The sequence below is a fragment of the Pseudophryne corroboree genome, chromosome 1 (assembly GCF_028390025.1).
Source record: "Pseudophryne corroboree isolate aPseCor3 chromosome 1, aPseCor3.hap2, whole genome shotgun sequence".
NCBI lineage: Eukaryota > Metazoa > Chordata > Amphibia > Anura > Myobatrachidae > Pseudophryne > Pseudophryne corroboree.
Window position 1 is genome coordinate 1,114,823,685 of NC_086444.1, and position 5,804 is coordinate 1,114,829,488.

The 5,804-nt window shown below is 49.0% G+C and overlaps 1 long non-coding RNA gene across 1 annotated transcript; it reads right to left on the minus strand.

The window, feature by feature from the left end:
* Nucleotides 1-727: 727 nt before the first annotated feature.
* LOC134995903 (uncharacterized) lies at nucleotides 728-4,549 on the minus strand. The gene is made up of 3 exons (XR_010198663.1): nucleotides 4,485-4,549; nucleotides 3,481-3,547; nucleotides 728-1,036 (listed from the first exon to the last, which is right to left on the minus strand). It is a non-coding gene; the product is annotated as an uncharacterized LOC134995903 (long non-coding RNA).
* Nucleotides 4,550-5,804: the final 1,255 nt, after the last annotated feature.

The following is a 5,804-nucleotide window of genomic DNA, read 5'->3' on the forward strand; positions in this document are numbered from 1 at the left end:
GCAGGAGGAGGGAAGCAGCAGATCCTACAAATCCCTCGCCAGGTAAATTTTGTGAAATGTAGCCCACAAGCTACAATAACTATTGCTATCTAAAGGTGGCGTCAGCTACTGGGGCCATATAACTCCTGAAAACATTGCTCAATAGCTACAAATAATTCCATATCCTTTACTATTATCATCATTTACTTGTATGGCACAACAAAGGGTTTGCACTACCTTACAAAGTTAATAAACAGGAACAGCATAAACAGAACAAGAAAAAAGTGATTACATTACAAATCATTGCAGGACATGGCAAGGTTTACAAACATTGCGGCATAAGCAGTCATCGTAACTAAATAAGCAGTGGGACGGCAGAACCATTGAAAGCAGTTGGGAGAAGATGATAGTATATTGGGCCCTACACACTGGGCGACATAAGTAAAAGATATGAACGATCTTGTTCATTAATTAACGAGATACCGTTCATATCTTTCAATGTGGAGGCACCAGCGATGAAGGATGTGTGGCCCCGCGCTCGTTCATCGCTGGTGCCCCGTCGGCTGTACATGCAGGCCAATATGGATGATCTCGTCCATATTTGCCTGCTGTGCTATGGAGCCGGGTGACGGGGGTTAAATGAAGAAACCTCACTCCCCCCGCCCCGCCGCCACCGGATCTCCCATTGGCCGTATCCGCCATCGGGCAGCTCGTTAAATGTGTAGGGCCATTAAGTGTGTATGGTGTGTAAAGTATACACAGTAACTATTGGGAGAGTTCTACCATGTCCAAACTCTATACGTTTCATGTCTAACTGCTGTGGGACATCCCATACAATCAGGAATGCCTTCAAGCCAGTTTTTCCTAAAAATCTATATCTTTAGGAAAAATGGTCGGAATTGTTATGAACTGCTGTGGTAACCCTCCTAATGACTAATTAAGCAATTTGAATTTTCTAATTAGCTTATTTAGTCTTTAATTACTCACCTTCCGCAGCACTGCCTCTCCTGCAGTTCTCTTCTTCTTCTTCAGCATCACAGAGCAATTTTCCAGGGACCTGTCGGGCACAGGACAGGTACATACTATACCTCCTCCTCCATGCACAATACACTGCAGCCAATACCCTGAACCTCCCTCCCCACACACTACACTACAGCTGCTACACTGCACCCCTCTCCCCGCACACACTACATTACACTACCGCTGCTACCCTGCACACCTCTCCCCACACACACTACATTACACTACCGCTGCTACCCTGCACCCCTCTCCCCACACACACTACATTACACTACCGCTGCTACCCTGCACCCCTCTCCACACACACACTACATTACACTACCGCTGCTACCCTGCACACCTCTCCCCACACACACTACATTACACTACCGCTGCTACCCTGCACCCCTCTCCACACACACACTACATTACACTACCGCTGCTACCCTGCACCCCTTTCCACACACACACACTACATTACACTACCGCTGCTACCCTGCACACCTCTCCCCACACACACTACATTACACTACCGCTGCTACCCTGCACCCCTCTCCACACACACACCACCGCTGCTACCCTGCACACCTCTCCCCACACACACTACATTACACTACCGCTGCTACCCTGCACCCCTCTCCACACACACACTACATTACACTACCGCTGCTACCCTGCACCCCTCTCCACACACACACTACATTACACTACCGCTGCTACCCTGCACACCTCTCCCCACACACACTACATTACACTACCGCTGCTACCCTGCACCCCTCTCCACACACACACTACATTACACTACCGCTGCTACCCTGCACCCCTCTCCACACACACACTACATTACACTACCGCTGCTACCCTGCACCCCTCTCCACACACACACGACACTACCACCACTACCCTGAACCCCACACATGACACTGCCACTACACTGCACCCTCTTGATCCACACACACTACACATGCTGGTGCTGGCCCAGCGGTCAGAGAGCGCAGCAGTGCGGAACAGATGACAGCAGAGCGCCAAAGCAGATGAACATTTCCCTTTTTCTTTCCTCGCACCGCTGGGTTTTCAAAGCAGAAAACCTAGCCCGCAACATACTGTTACTATGCCACTTCTGCCCCCTCCCCCACCACACACTTTATTTGCCACACCCCAGCACAAATTAATATGACACCCCACTTCCCCAACACACATGAATTTGATACTACCCCGTTCCTCCCTGGCACACACAAATATGATACTGCCCCCCTCCCCACAACATGCACACATGAATATAATACTACCCCCCTCCCCACAACATGCACACATGAATATAATACTACCCCCCTCCCCGCAACATGCACACATGAATATAATACTACCCCCCTCCCCGCAACATGCACACATGAATATAATACTACCCCCCTCCCCACAACATGCACACATGAATATAATACTACCCCCCTCCCCGCAACATGCACACATGAATATAATACTACCCCCCTCCCCGCAACATGCATACATGAATATAATACTACCCCCCTCCCCAGTCACATGACAAATGAATAGGATGCAACTACCCCCCCTCCCCAGACACATGAATAGGATGCAACTACCCCTCCTCCCCAGACACATGACAAATGAATAGGATGCAACTACCCATCCCCCTCCCCAGACGCATGGCTAGGATACAACTACCCCCCCCCCACCCTCCCTCCTCTGACACATGACTAGGATACAACTACCCCCCTCCCTCCTCTGACACATGACTAGGATACAACATCCCCCTCCCCTCCCCTTCCCTCCCTTTGTTTGTCAGCAGCAGACTTTACCTGAGTGTCAGCTCCTCTGTAGCTGGTGGCTAGTGCTGCAGGCTGTCACACTGGCTGGCTGCTCCTCCTCTCCTCACGACTGCTTGCTCCTCCAGACAGTGTACACACAGTCACATGTATATCATGTGACTTCCTGTGGTGTCTCCTATTTGACTCCGTAATAACTGATGGAAGGGGAGAGAGGGGGGCGGTGCCGAAGACCTGCCGAAGACCCGCCCCGAAGGGGGGTGTTTTCAGTGACATAGGGGAGGGAAGAGAGGAGTTGGGGGAGGCGACGCTGCTGCCTGTCTTCCACTGACATGGGCAGCGGGGAGGAGCAAGGAGGAGAGGGAGGGGGAGCTGACTCACACTAGGAGCTCACGCTGTCACAGTGACAGCAGAGCTTCTGTTCACACTTGCGGCACCGCTGCCTGTCACAGTGTGACAGGTGCTGCGGCAGCCAGAAGCAACACGGCGCATCAGCAAGGCAGCAGAGCGGGGACAGCGCCTCTCCATCCTGGCGCCTCCCTGCTTTGCAGACCTTGCTGAGTGGATTGCGCCGGCTCTGGCTGTGGGTGACGCTGAGGATGATGTTAGGGAAAGGCAGCGTAAGATGGGCAGGCGGTCACACTGGGGAGAGAATGTGGGTGAAAGGCAGCGCGAAACCGCATTAAACAAAAAAAAAACATAAAAAAAGTAAGCTTACCTCACTATTACTTGATTCCAATTTATCCAATCGGAAATTGAGAGTAGGTCCTCACCTTCGCCAATACCTACAAAGTACAAAATATATGTTTATATTATAATTAATGTAGGAATTCTACATAATAAGAAATTGTAATATAAGAAATAATATAATTCATATTTTAAAGGGCGGTAGGGAAAGGCAACAAAAAATGGGCAGAGGGTGACACTGGGGAGACATAAAGCATAACGGCCATGAAGAGGCAGTGGTAGAGGGTGACACTGAGGGTAGGGAAACGGTGATGTTGGGAAAGGGCAGTGGGAGATGGGCAGTCGGTGACACTGGGGTGAGGTAGAGGATAACTGCACTGGGGAGAGGCAGTGGATGACACTGGGGATGGATAGAGGGTGGTGCTGGGGAGAGGCAGTGGTAGAGGGTGACACTGAGGAGAGGGAGATGGTGATGTTGGGAAAAGGCAGTGGGTGACACTGGGGTGAGGTAGAGGGTAACCGCGCTGGGGAGAGGTAGTAGGAGATGGGCAGTGGGTGACACTGGGGTGAGGTAGAAGGTAACCGCGCTGGGGAGAGGTAGTGGGAGATGGGCAGTGGGTGACACTCGGGTGAGGTAGAGGGTAACCGCGCTGGGGAGAGGTAGTGGGAGATGGGCAGTGGGTGACACTGGGGTGAGGTAGAGGGTAACCGCGCTGGGGAGAGGTAGTGGGAGATGGGCAGTGGGTGACACTCGGGTGAGGTAGAGGGTAACCGCGCTGGGGAGAGGTAGTGGGAGATGGGCAGTGGGTGACACTCGGGTGAGGTAGAGGGTAACCGCGCTGGGGAGAGGCAGTGGGAGATGGGCAGGGGTGACACTGGTAGAATTACAGGGTGACGCTGGGGATTGATAGTGGGTGATGGCTGAGGGTGATGCTGGAGAACAGCAACGGAGATGGGCAGGGGGTGGCCCTGGGGAGAGAGTGTCGGTGACAGACAGTGGGAAACTGCAGTAAACAAAACAAAAAAATAACTCACTATTACTTTCCTCCAATTGGTCCATTCGGACAGCGACAGAAGGTCCTCACCAGGTGCCAATACCTGCAATGTACAAAATATATGTTTAGATTTTAATATAAAAAAATACATATAGAGAGAGAGAGAGAGCAGGCAGCAGCCATAATACAATAGTGCGGGCCAAATATACAATTAGCTCTGATCGTTTCGGAGTTAATGAATTCGCCCCCCTAAATATTCAATTATGAACCGTTTTCGTCCATTTTAGAGCCATTTTTGCCGATGTCTTTTCCCCTCTTTTTGTAAGTGAAAAGGTATTGGTGAAAAATGCCTCAAAATTGGCGAAAATGGTACGCGGTTCGCAGAGGCGTAACTAGGGTTTTTGGAGCCCAGGGCAAGATCAATAATGGCGCCCCCCCCAAAAAAAAAAAAAATTCTAATAAAAAGAATAAATTAATAAAATGCTAATAATAAAAAAAAAAAATACAAAAGGAAAGTATGTGCAGACGCCACCGGTGTCACTGCATATAAAGATGTCAGGGTGTGTATGTATGTGTATGTAGGTGCAGTGGTCGAAGTAGAATTTTGAAGGTGGAATGAAAGAGTTTATATAGCAATTATGCCCCCAGGGTGCCACGGCACACAGTTTGGGAACCACTGGCATAGAGGATTATCTGCGGAATACTAAGTTTATGAGCAGGAGTTACCATGGGTTTGTGAGCGACAGATCATGTCAAACTAACTTAATTAGCTTCTACGACGAAGTGAGCGATAATCTTAACCAGGGAAAAGCAGTGGATGTGGTCTATTTAGATTTTGCAAAAGCCTTCAATACAGTGCCTCACAAGAGACTGATCATCAAATTAAGGGAACTTGGCCTAGGATACACTATTTGTACATGGATAGGTAATTGCCTGGATAACAGGGTACAACGAGTAGTGGTCAATGAGATGTTCTCCAGCTGGGCACTAGTAGTCAGCGGTATACCACAAGGGTCCATATTTGGTCCGCTACTGTTCAATATATGTATTAATGACCTAGGAATAGGCCTGGGAAGCATAGTATCAATCTTTGCAGATGATACTAAACTGTGTAAGGTAATTAATTCAGAAATAGATGTGGAGTCTCTACAGAATGACTTATTTAAACTTGAATTCTGGGTGTCTAAATGGGGAATGAGGTTCAATATTGAAAAATGCAAAGCTATGCATTTTGGGATTAAAAACAAACTTGCATCCTATTCACTTAATGGGGAAAATATAGGGGTATCAGTAGTGGGAAAAGATTTGGGGGTCCTCATAGATAATACACTCAATAGCAGTACACAGTGTCAAAATGCAG